At 47.2% G+C, this 13,732-nt stretch overlaps 1 protein-coding gene across 5 annotated transcripts in view; it reads left to right on the top strand.

The window, feature by feature from the left end:
- The first annotated feature begins 349 nt into the window (after window positions 1-349).
- Window positions 350-13,732, top strand: part of Traf3 (TNF receptor associated factor 3) — a 100,753-nt gene continuing 87,370 nt past the window's right edge. The window contains exons 1-2 of one of the 5 annotated variants that reach the window (XM_031357643.1): window positions 1,982-2,250; window positions 2,664-2,772. The gene's annotated coding sequence lies outside the window, so the exon portion shown is untranslated. The other 4 variants (XM_031357645.1, XM_031357644.1, XM_031357647.1 and 1 more) reach the window with 4 other exon arrangements.

The raw sequence follows: 13,732 nt of genomic DNA on the forward strand, positions 1-13,732 counted from the left end.
TTGAGGCACTGGGAGGGGCCTGATGACACCTGTTCACAGGCCTGAAGCCCCTGACACCTTGCGACGAATACTTTTCCTCTTAGCACAACAGATGGGAGCGGCTCTCTGGACAGTTGCACTTCGGTGAGTCATCACGAGATCTGCATGCATCTTAAAATGCAGCAAACTGAGCATGTGAGGCCACATCAATTCCTGAGAGAAATTTCTTTGTCCAGAAACAGTGTCGGCGTGTTGTTCATCGTTGCCATAGGGAACAGCCAGCTTTGCTTTTGAAATTCCCAGAGCAGAGCCCTCTGATTGGTTCTCCGGACTGCTCATCACTTCTGCCCAGCAACTGGCGCTGCGGCGGCCAGAAACCCGCCCCCAAAGCTCTGGCCCCGATCGGGGCAAACTTCTTTATGCTGCCCTCTCTGGTTCCCCAAAGCCGGGGAGTTTAGAGGTGGTGAATGGGAGAAGGAGGGCTCGGGGTGCGGAGAGAGACGAGCGGAAGCTGGTCTCACCCGCAGAGAGCTCCACGCGGGTGGACTCAACCTACTCATTCTGAAGAACGCTTACTAGTGCTTTGGCAGAGAATAAAAGGAGCCGCGCAGCCATAGGAAGCCCCACGCACAGGTCTTTGTACCTTCTGCCTGGTGGCTTATTTGAAAAGAATCCAAACAGTGCTGCCTAGAGAGGGGAGCCTTTCTGGATTTGGGCAGTTCTCTTGTGCAGACAGTGAAAGGCGTGAGAGGAAAAAGGCGCCCTGGCCAAGGCTGGGATCCAATAGCAGAGGCCGCAGAGCACGGGTGTAGAAGGCAGGGGCACCCTGAGCATTCCGGGCCATTAAAGACACCCACGAGGGGAAAGGGGTTAACAGTGAGCTCCAGAGTCCGCATAGGTGGGACTGTCATTCTAGCACTGTTGCCTTGGGGAACCCTGGATCTGACCTGACTCAGAACTGTGGCCTTGTGGCCCAGATGGGGGCGCCACTGGCCTGGCTGAGCCTGGCCAGCGAGGCCTGCGTGGGCTCCTGTACAGGCACCTGTTGGGCCACTGCTCTCAGAGATGTCCTGTGAGACTATCTAGGCTTCTAGAACATTCCATGAGGTAAGCTGGACAGAAGATGCTGGACTTCCTGCAAGCCTGGTCACCGCTGGATCCCACCGCTTGAGCTGAGAAGGGAAGTGTGAGTTTCCAGCCGATTTGGAAACGATCACGGCCTCTCTGCTCAGTGTCTGAACTTTATAAGGAAAGACCCCCACTTGCTCCCATCTTGCCATGGCAGTAGAGACATCTGTTGGGGCCCTGTGATCCCTTGATGACCACGAGACAGCAAGATGAAGCCGCTGGAGAAATGGGTGTTCCTGGCCTAGAGAAGTGCCCAGAACAGATTGGCCACCCTGTCCACACAGGGCAGACCCACTTTGGGTGGGTACGTAGGGAGCCGAGGAGGAACTCTGCTAAAGCCCTAGAGCTGCCTGTGAGCATGCGAGGGGCACGCATGGAGGTGGCATGTCTGTGTGCGCGAACGGGGGGACTGACTATCAGTGAGACCAGCCGGCCTGTGAGCTCTGTCCCTGAAGATGTGTGCTCTTGGACGGGAGACCGGAGGAGCGAACTCTGCACGCGTGCCAATGGGGTGCCCGCGAGTGAGTGTCTTCTACAGGTGCAAAGACGTTGAGCGCGCGAGTGGGCGACACTGCCAGGCCGCCCGTCGAGGTGGCATCGGTGAGGGAGCTCGCCTCACTCTCCGCTCGACTGGCTTTTTGACCCGGAAAGACCGGGACGCGGGCGGGGCGCGAGGGCGCACGCGCGAGCGCGCGCGGAGGGGCCAGGGCCCCCGAGGGCCTAGGGCGCGCGCCGCCGTTGCTAAGGCCGGCGGCGAGCGCGGGGCCGAGGGTCCCTAGCAACGGGCGCGGGCGCGCGCCAGCCGCGGGGTGGCGGCGAGGGAGGGGAGGGGGGCAGGCGCGCGCGGGCGGCGGGGGCGGGCGCGCTGGGGCGCGCGCCTCGGCGGCCCGCGGGGATTTCCAGCGCGCGAGAGGAAGTGCCAGCGCGAGGGTGCGTGAGGCGGCGCGGCCGGCGGCCGCCGCGTGCGCGAGCCGGGTTGCAGCCCAGCAGGGACTTTCCAGCCGGCGGCGGCGGCGGCGGCGGCGGCGGCCGCCGGCCCTTCCCCGCCCCCCGACATGGGGCTGCCCGGGGAGCTGGACGCCGCAGAGGGCGGCGGAGGATGCGCGCGGCGCCCCTGAGCCGGCCGGCCGGGCGGGCCTCGGGGTAAGGTCGCGGGCCGGGGCGGCGGGGCGGCGGGGCGGCGGGGCGGCGGGGCGGCGGGCGGCTCCATTCCGGCGGCGGCCCCGGGCCCGGCGGGGACCTTCGATGCCAGGCCCGGCCGCCTCACCGTCTGCGGTGCGGCCCGCCCGCCGCCCCAACTTTGGAAACTTTGTGTGTGCGGCCGGCTCCCGGCCGGAGGCGCCGGCGCTTCAGGCGGACGGGGCGGGCAGGCCTCGAGCCCTGGGTGCCCGCCCCGAGGGGTGCTGAGCCGCCAGCATCTCCGAGGCCCGGGGCTTTGGCGCGGTGCGGAACGACGGAGTCAGGGTGCCCGCATAGAGGAGCGTGCTCGCCCTGGCTGGTGGAGGTGGGTTTTTGAGCCATTATTTAAAAGTTTATACTGAGTCATTGCTCTGCAGATGAATGACTGATTCATAGTCGGAGAGCTGCAGAGAGGCTGGAAGGCAGGCGGTTCTGGGATCCAGCTGGGGCCGAATGCACACCTTCCACCTTCGATTAACACCAAAGGTCAGAGTGGGCTCCCCACGGGCGAGCCATTAAAACGATCCTTGCCGCGGGGCTTGCAGGTTCTGGAGGCGGCTGGCTGTGGCTCACGTACGTTTCGCCACGTTTCCACACTGTCATCACCACCGGTTGGGGACGCGGGTATCAGGATTAGACCTTTAGAGAGAATTCTGCATGGAAAATTCTTTACCTTTAATTTAAAACGGCAACAACATGCAAATGGGTGAAGTGCTGTGGACGTGCTCTGAAATCGAAGAAGCATTCAGATTAATAATCGGTTGAAGGAACTGATTTTATTTTCACGGCTTTTGTACTGAGCTTTGACTCAGTTTTGAGAATGAAATAGAAGGGTGTGTGTGTGTGTGTGTGTGTGTGTGTTTCGTACACACATTTGTAAGTATGCTCTTTTTTGTGGAGTCTTAAAGGGTTTATTGAGTGTTGTATTGCCATCTTAATTAACATTCACAGCATACAACTGAAGAGGAGCCATAATTTTTTTGGTAGCATTTCTGTGACTAGATACACAAGTGAAATCTTTAGAAATGCTGTTTTGTATTTGTGTATAAAATGCTTAAATGCAGAAATGTTCAGGCAGACCCTCAGTCGGGTTTTAACCCCTGGTGTGTTTAGATCTTGTAAAATGGCCTGTTGAGAATACTGCATCATTGTAGGGTGTCTAGTGAAATAGTGTACAACACCCTTTACTCAGGAGGGGAATGCTTCCCTGTTCGCCATGTTGTGACATCTTAAATATTAAGAACTAGTCTGAAGGTGAAAATTCTCTGGCCAGAGCAAATTGAAAACTGGGAAATTTATCACAGGAGTCAGAAAACCCTGTGTGTAGGATCTGGTGATACATCCTGGCAGACCTTGGTGTCTAGCCTCACTGTTTGAAATCAGACCTTATCAGGGACAAGGCTTAAGATGTAAGGTGTCTCACCCAGACACCATCTGTTCCAGCTGTCACAATGCAGAAGTCGGGGAGTCAAAAATCTAGCCAGGGAGAATTCCAGTATTTTTTAAGCAAGACATTCATGTGAATTTTTCTGTGAGGGAAAAGAAGACCAATTATTTTTCTTGGCTGCTATCCATTCTTTTTGGAATTAGTAAGATGGCCTCAGTGAGGAGGCTGCAGAGACGTTCCGCTGGGAACAGGCAGTAGCGGCAGTCAGTTGTCTCTACTGCTCTTGCTGGGCCTTGGAAGGCGGTCTCCTGGTACCCAGCATCTCTGAACTGATGCTTGCTTTCCCTGTGTCTGAGATTTTTCTCTAAACACTTTTGCTAGAATCCCTTAGAATGTTTCAGTGTGAATGAGGAAGGACTTCCTGGGGTATTGTCAGGATACATATGCTAATGAGCCAAAAGGATGAGCATGATTTATCATTCCCTTAAAATCCTTCTTTATCATGCTGAAACTACCTCAGGAGAGATGAAGCTGCCACTGTGGTGTTGCAAGCCTGAGCTAGCTCAAACACACAAAGGAAATGGCATTAAATTCGCCCATCTTTGTTTTCTCATCTTGTATAGTAAGACGCTCCAGACAGCAAAAGAGCTAACCTATCAAATATTATGCAATAGCTCAGTTTCCTCTCAATGGTCAATTTCAGAATGATTAACAGAGACGTCTCCTAACCCAGTCTGATTTTGTGGACTCAGAACCCTGCATGTGTCTCTGCAAGTGTTTACAGAAGAAAAATTAGGTGTTTTTTGTTGTTGTCTGTGTACATAGATATTTATTACATTTCAGATAGGGAAGCTAAGAAGAGAGTGAAAGTGAGGAAGGTAAGGCTGAAGGATCTGGAAGGGGACCAGTGAGAGGCAGCGAGGCCTTGAGAGTGAGACGGAGTCACTCTGAGCTTGGAACCAGAGTGAGGGCAGCACAGAGGCCTGCAGACAAGAAGGTAGTAGAGAGGTAGCTGGGAATTGGTGCGGTCCCAGAGGAGCTGACAGAAAGAAGAAGAAAATTCAATTTCAAAAAGAAAAGTGTAGAAGAAACATTAAATATATTTGTATAATTTCTATAATACTTACTTAATAAAAATATAAAATGCCTTTTGATTTTGGAAGGCCTCTTTCATTTTGCATATTCTAGGAAAGATCTGGGATGAAAAGCCGATCTAGGAAGAAGAAGGTGAGGTTTCTATCAAATAGAGAACCTTTGTTTAGTGAAACTTGTGGGTACTTACAGACTTGGGGTCACCTGTCAGGGAGCGGGATTTGAGTCCTGTAGGTGACTGTTGGCTTCTGGCCCCCCAGGAGTCAGGCTGGCATCTTGCTGCATTCAGACAGGCACATTATTGACTGTGACTTGGGAGTCTTGCTCATTTAATTAATGTTCAGTTAATGTGCCCTGAGTTCCCATAATCTAGTTACACTACACTAGGATGAGTAAGTCATAGCACCTGCTTTTGGAGACATGCTCTGTAGAAACCTGGGGCATCTGGGCCTAGTGCACAGTGAAGAGCCAAGCCAGAACTCACCCAAGATTTGACTAAGACACCAGCACACTGCCCCACCCTCAGTTGATTCTCTTATCAGGAAAAACAAGGAAAGTTGTCCACTTTTGTAGGAGGAAATGAGTGAGTGGGTTGTGTACAGAAGTCTGCAAGTGCGTATGTGTGTGTGTGTGTGTGAGTGTGTGTGTGTGTGTGAGTGTGTGTGTGTGTGTGAGTGTGTGTGTGTGTGAGTGTGTGTGTGTGAATGTGTGTGTGAGAGTGTGTGTGAGTGTGTGCGTTACTGTAAGGAAAAGTTCCTGGCTGCCCAGACCCGTCAGAGGGAGGTTTTGGGAAGGGCAGCCCAGTTGGCCACAGCCTTAGGAAATCTGGCCCCACTTGTAGGGGGCCTGAGGATGGCAGTAGAGTACCTCCCCTACAGTGTGCGTGGAGGCCTGTTAGCTTGCTGCCCTGTTGCTCTCGGCTGGTCCATAGGATGCTGGTAGTGCGGGTAGTCAGCTTTTCAGATGTTGCATCCTGTACTGCCCCTCTGCTCTTGCAGGGTCTTGTGTGATTGGGAGCTGAGTGGGTCTGGTGCCTCTGAAGGGCACTGTTTATGGAAGGGATAGACACTGGCACCAGATAGAGCCATAGCATGGTGCTGTTGCCTACTGTTTCTCATTGTACGTCAATAGTTGTCAACCTTCCTGATGCTCTGACCATTTAATACAGTTCTACATGTTGTGGTGACCCCAACCATAATATTATCAAATTGCTACTTTATAACTGTCATTTTGCTACTGTAATATATTATAATGTAACCATCTGATATGCCACCCCAAAGGGGTCATTACCCACAGAATGAGAACAACTAGGTTGAAAAGACTGAGGTGAAGACAGAACACATCTCTCCCAGATTCACTGCTCCTTACTGATGGGCCTGAAACATTTCTATTCTCAAGAAATGAAATACAGGACCCTGTGTCTCATTTTTGAAATAATAATAATAATATTATTATTATATGTGTATGATGTGTGTGTGCGTGTGTAGAGAGTGGGTCCTTGCCACTTTGGGCATGTGGTGGTCAGAGGACAACTTTGTGGAGTCAGTTTTCAAAGTCACATGGGTTCTGCTGATCAAGTTTAGGCGGTTACATTTAACATCATTGGATGGCAGTGTCTATTTGCTGAGACATCTCACAGTCCCCACGTTTCATTTTATGATTTCATTTTTAAAGGATTTGCTTCATGTTGACTTGAATTATTTGAAAATTAATTAAAGGGTGGAGAAATGGTCATCAGGTAAGGGGGCTTGCCACCAAGCCTGATGACCTGAGTTTAGTCCCTGGAACCTATGGTCAAAGGAAAGAGTTAGTGGAAGGAGAGAGTCAACTTTTGCAGATTGCCCTCTGACCTCCACACATGTGCCTCTCACCTCCGCAAAACAATGTAAAGGATGAAAAAAATGAATGGGAACTATTTGGTAACTTCTCAAGAGGCCATTTTCCTCTCAGGAACTGCTGTTCTTTTTTTTTTTTTTAAGATTTATTTATTTATTTTATTTATATAAGTACACTGTTGTCTGATACACAAGAAGGGGGCATTGGATCCTTTTCTAGATGGTTGTGAGTCACCTTGTGGTTGCTGGGAATTGAACTCAGGACCTCTGGAAGAGCAGTCAGTGCTCTTACCCGCTGAGCCATCTCTCCAGCCCAGGAACTGCTATTCTGATATCCTAGTCTCTTCTCCAGTTCAAACACTGATTACATATCAAGACCACTAAAGCCATATGAATGAGAAGCTTGGTGTCCTTTAAGTATTGAGAAATTGAATAACCAAGTGGAATGATATAACCTTTCAGACAGTAGTTAGTGGCATTCCAGTGGTGAAGTACATGTCTAGGAGTCATGATGATTTTTGTTTGAGACAGATTCTCAGGCTGCCCTTGAACTTGGGACCCTCCTGCCATGTCTCCCTAGTGTTGGATGAGCCACCATGCCTGGTGAGTTAGAATACTTTTTTTTTTGTTTTTTGCAGACAGGGTTTTTTGTTTTTTGTTTTTTTTTTGTTTTTGTTTTTTTTTTGGCTGTTCTGGAACTCTGTAGAGCAGGCTGGTGGAGATCCTCTGCCTCCTGAGTGCTGGGGTTAAAGGCTGAGATCCGCCTGCCTCTGCCTCCCGAGTGCTGAGTCATCATAGTTTTGAAGAGGTTTTCCAAGGTGAAGTTCACTCTGTTAGGCTAGTGTGCATTTGGAGATCTATGCACGGGAGGTAGGTAGGTGTTTGTGGTGCAGTGCTCCTTCCACCAGGGCCAGACACATGGCGAGTGCTTGGTGAGTGTGCTCAGAGTCTCTAAGGTGGGAGGGAAGAGAAGACACGACTGACCACAGGGTTCACTGGGCTTTGCTTTGAGTCTGCGATGTAGTTGGCTAAACCTAGTGCCTCCTTTGGTCATTTTCCTGGATGCTACTCTCTCCTCTGGCAGCTCTGATACTTTAGAGGGAGTTACACAATGGGAAACGACTACTTTTTGTTAACTTGTTTTGAAACAGGGGCTCTCTATGGAGATCTAGCTGTCCTGAAACTTGCTGTGTAGACCAGGCTGGCTTCAAACTCACAAGAGATCTACCTGTCTCTGTCTCTGCCTCCAGAATCCTGTGATTAAAGGTGTGTACCACCAATCTGGTAGGGAAACTTCTTTGATACAAACTTCTAACTTTTTCAGAAGAACAGGGAAACGAGTTCTCTGGAGCATTTTGCCTATTAATGCTTAGACATCCTAACTTTACTCTGGAAATTAAATTCTCTGCGTTTTGGATTAATAGAGTTGTAGCCTTATTATGGGGTAAATTAAGTGTATCGGTTTCAGAAGGCTTTTCTGTAGGACTTTACCGCCATAGGATGGGCAAGCCCATGACGTTTTATCTTATTGTAAATTATACATTGTACTCAGTAATGTTTTTGTCCCTGCATACTCTACTCCTAATCTTTTAGTAGAATTGATTCACCAAAAGATACATTGTATTTACTCATGGCTCTCTTTGGAGCCCAGATTCTAACCACTCAGCTAAAATACGTTTGTTTCCAGGTGTTTTGAGGAAGGGATTTTCAACCTGTATTTTATCAAACTACATTTTTTCTTTTCTTTTTTTTTTCCTTTTCCTCCTCCTCTTCGTCCTCCTCCTCCTCTTCCTCTTCCTCCTCCTCCTCCTTCTCCTCCTCCTCCTCCTCCTCCTCTTCCTCACCCTCCTCCTCCTCGTCCTCGTCCTCCTCCTCCTCCTCACCCTCCTCCTCCTCGTCCTCGTCCTCCTCCTCGTCCTCGTCCTCGTCCTCCTTCTCCTCGTCCTCCTCCTCCTCGTCCTCCTTCTCCTCGTCCTCCTCCTCCTCCTCCTATTCATCCTCCTCCTTTTTTGAACCATGCTGGTGGCTAGCTTCCATGCCACCAAGCTAGAAGGATTCCAAGCTAGAAGAATCCTTTGGTGATGACATGGTAGGGGCTGTGACAGGTGAACAGAAGTGCTGTGAGATGTGGATCATAAGCCAAGCAGGGATTTTTTTCTTGCAGCGTAACTGGAGTAAGACAGCCGAGATGAAGAGGAGCGTCATTCAGTTAAGTTCCATGAGTCTAGGTTGATTCCATGGCTGTCCTTCATAGGACAGGGAACAGGAAAAGGGAACTGACTAGTTGTTGAGGCTGGAACCGCACCCTTCACAGGAGAGGAGAGGAAGAGCAGAGGGCTTTTCTAGAGGTCCTGCTTTCACCACAGCTCTGTGCGCCCTCGAAGCAGGTGGTTTGATGGGTTTGTTTTTTGATATGAAGTCTCACTGTACAGTTCACTTAGGCTTCACACCCACTGTGAAGCACAGAGTGTCTTGGAACTTCCGATCTTCCCATCTCAGTCTTCAAGTGCAGATAGGGTTTACAGGCATGCGTTACTGCATCTGGTTACAACTCGGTTGTAGATTTTATTCAGTTGTATGTTTTTTGGTTTTGTTCTGTGAGTGTAGATTTTATTTTATTCCCTATACAGTGTTTTTCAAATACATCGTGGATTGTTGGAGTAGTTTTTCATGCAGCTTCTCTGCTGACACCTGCTTGCCTCCCCCTCCCTAGTCAGTTTTCATTCCTTAGCTGTAACACCAGTATACTTGTATTCATAACAAGCCTAGCAAGGGACTAGGGTTGCAGCTCAATGGTAGAGCCTAGAACAAGGCCCTGGGTTTTATCTCCAGCAGTGAAAAAAATCAGGATACTCTTTACCCTAGTGGTTCAGATATTGCATACATCTTGCTGTATATAGCAGTCCCTACCCTGATTTATTAATGTGTTTTCTTTCCTCTTTATCTCTCTTAATTTACATTTAAACCAGTAGTCTACTCATAATGATAGTATTTAGTCATCATGTCTTTACAGAGTTTTACAAACATTAGCTTGTTAGTGGTAAACAGGTCCCCGAGGCCTGGCCACTCTGTAGAGAGCATCATGGCTGTAGCCCGGCACCCATTCATTGCAGACTTAATTATAACTCCAGAGAGCTTATGGGAATATAAGTTAAAAGCGAAGAAGCCTTCTCCAGCTCACAGGGAAGTGATGCTGGCTTTCAGAGCATCTTGCCTTCCAGCTAGAGTCACTGTGAAGTTTTGTTGTGGAACCAGGAAAGGCTGGAGTCTGTCGGGCCAGGGGTGCGGGGCTTGTTCCATGGCTGTGTTCCTACTCCAGGGAGGGCTGGACACCAGGGCTGAACCCACGTCCCTGGGTTGATAGGGGCTTGTCAGGGTCTTTTTAGAGAAAGTAGTATGAGAACAAAGGCCCTCAGTGTGTCTAGAACACTCTCCTGCCTTTTCCAGGCTCAAGGAAGGCCCGCTGTCTCTCTGACAGACTTTTAGGTTGAGATGACTGACTTTTGTTTTTTGTTTTTTGTTTTGTTTTTTTTTTGTTTTTTCAAGACAGGGTTTCTCTGTGTATTCCTGAAACTCACTCTGTAGACCAGGCTGGCCTCAAACTCAGAGATTGGCCTGCCTCTGCCTCACAAGTACTGGGATTAAAGGCGTGTGCTTTTTTTCTAGATAGGGTTTATTTATGTAGCCCTGTCTGTGCTGGAACTCTCTCTTTACACCAGGCTGGCCTTGAACTCAGAGACCCACCTGAGAACTCTGTCTCCCAAGTGCTGATATCAAAGGGGTGCACCACCACTGCCCAGCTGTGAGATGACAAACTTTGTAAGGGGCTTGTTTCCTCCTTTGTTTTAACAAAGTTTAGCCTGAAATGTGAATGAAAATGAGACACACTTGGGGCTGGAGAGATTGCTCAGATAAGCGTACTGGCTTGTTCTTGGAGTCAATTCCTAATACCTACCTGATGTCTCACAGCCATTATTGACTTCAGTTCCAGGGATTCTGGCCTCCATGGGCACCAGGCATATATATACAGTGCATACATACATATAGGAAAACACTCACGAACATAGAATAAAAAGATCTTTAAAAAAGTGAGACATTCATGTATGGGAAGAGACAGACATTTGAGTTCAGGTTCTTTAGCTGACAGTCGTGTCAAGTTCCTTACAGCACTAAGTTCTCTAGACTCAGTTTTCTGTGGAATGCAGAGCTGTGGTGATAGGTCCTGCTAAGAGCATTATCACTAATTTCATGCCAATAAACTATATGCTTAAAATGGCTGAAATGGTACACTTTGTTACGTGTGTTTTACAACAATAGAAAAGTAATTGTGAGATGTAAAAGTGAGGAGTAATGGGGTCCTGGAGAGATCACTTTCCCATTCAGAGCTCAGTTCCCACACTTGTGCCTCACACCAGCTGGTAACTCTAGCTCTAGGAGGACCAGACTCACCTGCCTTCCCAGGGCATCTTCACTCGTGTGGACATGTCACACACAGACACATTAAAAGGAAGTGATAAGTAACGCAATATGAGAAATGAGCACATCACAAGCAATAATTCCTGCTGTTACTATAGCACCTATAGCAATCTCAGTACTTGTGAGGCAGAGGCAAGAGGGCTAAGAAATTACATAGCCTAGGCTACAGAACTAGTTCGAGGCCAGCTTGGGATAAAGACTTGCCTCAGGAAATAAAATAATTTAAAAAGAGTGATAATTGCTTTCCCTTTTTCCTTGTGTGTGTGTTATCAACAAGGTGAAATGCAGACTGTCTTGGAGTGTAGGGGCTGGGGTAAAAGGATGCTTCACATGCGGGTTGAAGGGAGCGTTATTGGGCTGTGCAGAGTTCTCCCCCTCTTTCTTGTCCTCTTTGGAGCAGGGTCTCACTGACCTTGAGGCTGTGGTCCTCCTGCTTCATCCTCTTGAGGTTGAGTGTTGGAATTAGAGGTGCTGCTATACCTAGCTAAGAAAGTCTTTAGAACAGTAGGTGAAATATCTGAAAATCAAAGTCACACTATATTTGCATAAAAAGAACAGCTATATTTAGCTATCCCTGTTTTTTTTTTTTAAGAAAGCATTTTTTTTTGTATATGATTGATTTTGTTTCTTTCCCATTATTTATCAGGAATAATGCTTTCTGATTTATTCAGGTCTCTTTTAAAATATTTGAAGGATCTTCTCTAAACTCTTAAAATAGCCCATGTCTCTCATAATCTCTTAGCTTGCTTCTTTCCTTTTGTATTAAAAAAAAAAGTGTTCATCACCTTAATAAAGAGAGTTTCTGGCATATGGCAGATACTTATATAAATGAGTCCATAAGTCACAGTTCAGCATTTTCTTCCATTGAGAAAAATTCATATGACATATAATTAACTATTCTATTCAGTTCTATTCTATTCTATTCTATTCAGTTCAGTTGTATTTAATGCACTCAAAATGTCTCCCAACCTCTGGGTCTGTGCAGTTTAACATTATATCGAGCCCCATTGAATAATCTCCTCCCACCTCCTTCCCAAGCCCTGATCTGGTCTGCTGTCTCTGTGTGTGGATTTGCTTCTTCTCTGTGTCCTGTGAAAGGAGTCATGCAGTCAGTAATAGCCATCTGTACCTGTGTAATGTCCCTGAGCGTGTTCAGGAAGGTACTGTCACTCTGATCTTCAGTGACTGAGTGACAGTCCATTTTGTGTAGGGTGTATATGTTCTTCTGTGTGTGCACTTTATCTTTTCATCTGTTAGTGAGCATTGAGTTTTCATCCTCTTTACTGTTAGGAGTAATGTTGCCATAAGTGGGTGTTTAAGGATATGTGTGTATTCCCTTGTCTCCTGGATGTATCTCACAGAGCAGTTGTTGGTAACACTGCACATATCAGTTTAGCTTGTTCCTCCAGTAGTATTCCAGTTTCTGCACATCTTCACTAAACTAACGTCTGTTATTCTAGTGTGTGGATTACTGTGTCATTGTCTTTGATTTGTTCTTTCTTTTTTTTGTTTTTTGGTTTTTTTTTTTGTTGTTGTTGTTTTGCTTTTTTGTTTTTCGAGACAGGGTTTGTCTGTCTAGCCCTGGCTGTTCTGGAACTCACTCTGTAGTCCAGGCTGGCCTTGAACTAAGAAATCCGCCTGCCTCTGCCTCCCAAGTGCTGGGATTAAAGGCGTGCACCACCACTGCCTGGCGATTTGTTATTTCTTAATGACCAGTGATATTAAATGTCTCTCTATGTGCTCAGTTTCCATTTGTATGTTTTTCAAATGTCTAAACCCTTTGTCTCTCCTTTAATTGTGCTGATTTTTTCTTGTTGAGTTATAGACCTGAAACTCTTGAGGTACACAATTTGCAACTATTTTCTCCCTCTTAGTAGAATGCTTCATAGATGTTGTTGATACTGTCTTTTGCTCAAAGGTTTTTATTGGAGTTCATTTTTTCTTTTCTATTTGATACTTGTGCTTTTGGTATCAGCTCTAAGAATCCACTGTTAAATCATTAAGATTTTTAGCACTATGTTTCCTAAGAGTTTTATAGTTTTAGATTTTTATGTTTATGTTCTTGACCCATTTTGAGTTCATTTTTGCATATGAATCGAGATAGAAGTTCCCTGTTTGTTTGTTTATTTATTTATTTATTTATTTATTGGTGTTATCCAGTTCTTCCAGCACCACTTCTGAAGAGAGTATTTTTTTCCCCATCAAAAGGTCTTGACCGTCTGTTTAAAATATATTGGCTATAGATACTTGAGTTTATCTCTGGACTCTTAGTTTACATCTCTTGATCTATATGCCTGTCCTAATGTTGGCACCACGCTGTTTTGATTGTTGTAGCTTTGTAGTAAATATTGAAGTAGTAAGTTTTGAAAATGTGAGTATCCCAACTTTCTCATTTCCAACATCATTTTAACAGTGTTGAGCCCTTGAAGTTTCATGTGAATTGTAAGGGTTGCTTTTGGTTTCTGTAAAAATGGTCACTGGAATTTTAATAGGGATTTCACTGAAGTCAGTCAGATTACTTTGGAGTTACCATCTCAATACTGCCTTCCAGTCAACAAGTAAGGCTGACTCCCCCAGCCTCCTCTACATTAACCCCCAAGCCTCCTCTACACTGACCCCCCAGCCTCCTCTACACTGACTCCCCCAGCCTCCTCTA

The sequence above is a fragment of the Mastomys coucha genome, unplaced genomic scaffold (assembly GCF_008632895.1).
Source record: "Mastomys coucha isolate ucsf_1 unplaced genomic scaffold, UCSF_Mcou_1 pScaffold6, whole genome shotgun sequence".
In the NCBI taxonomy this organism is placed as follows: domain Eukaryota; kingdom Metazoa; phylum Chordata; class Mammalia; order Rodentia; family Muridae; genus Mastomys; species Mastomys coucha.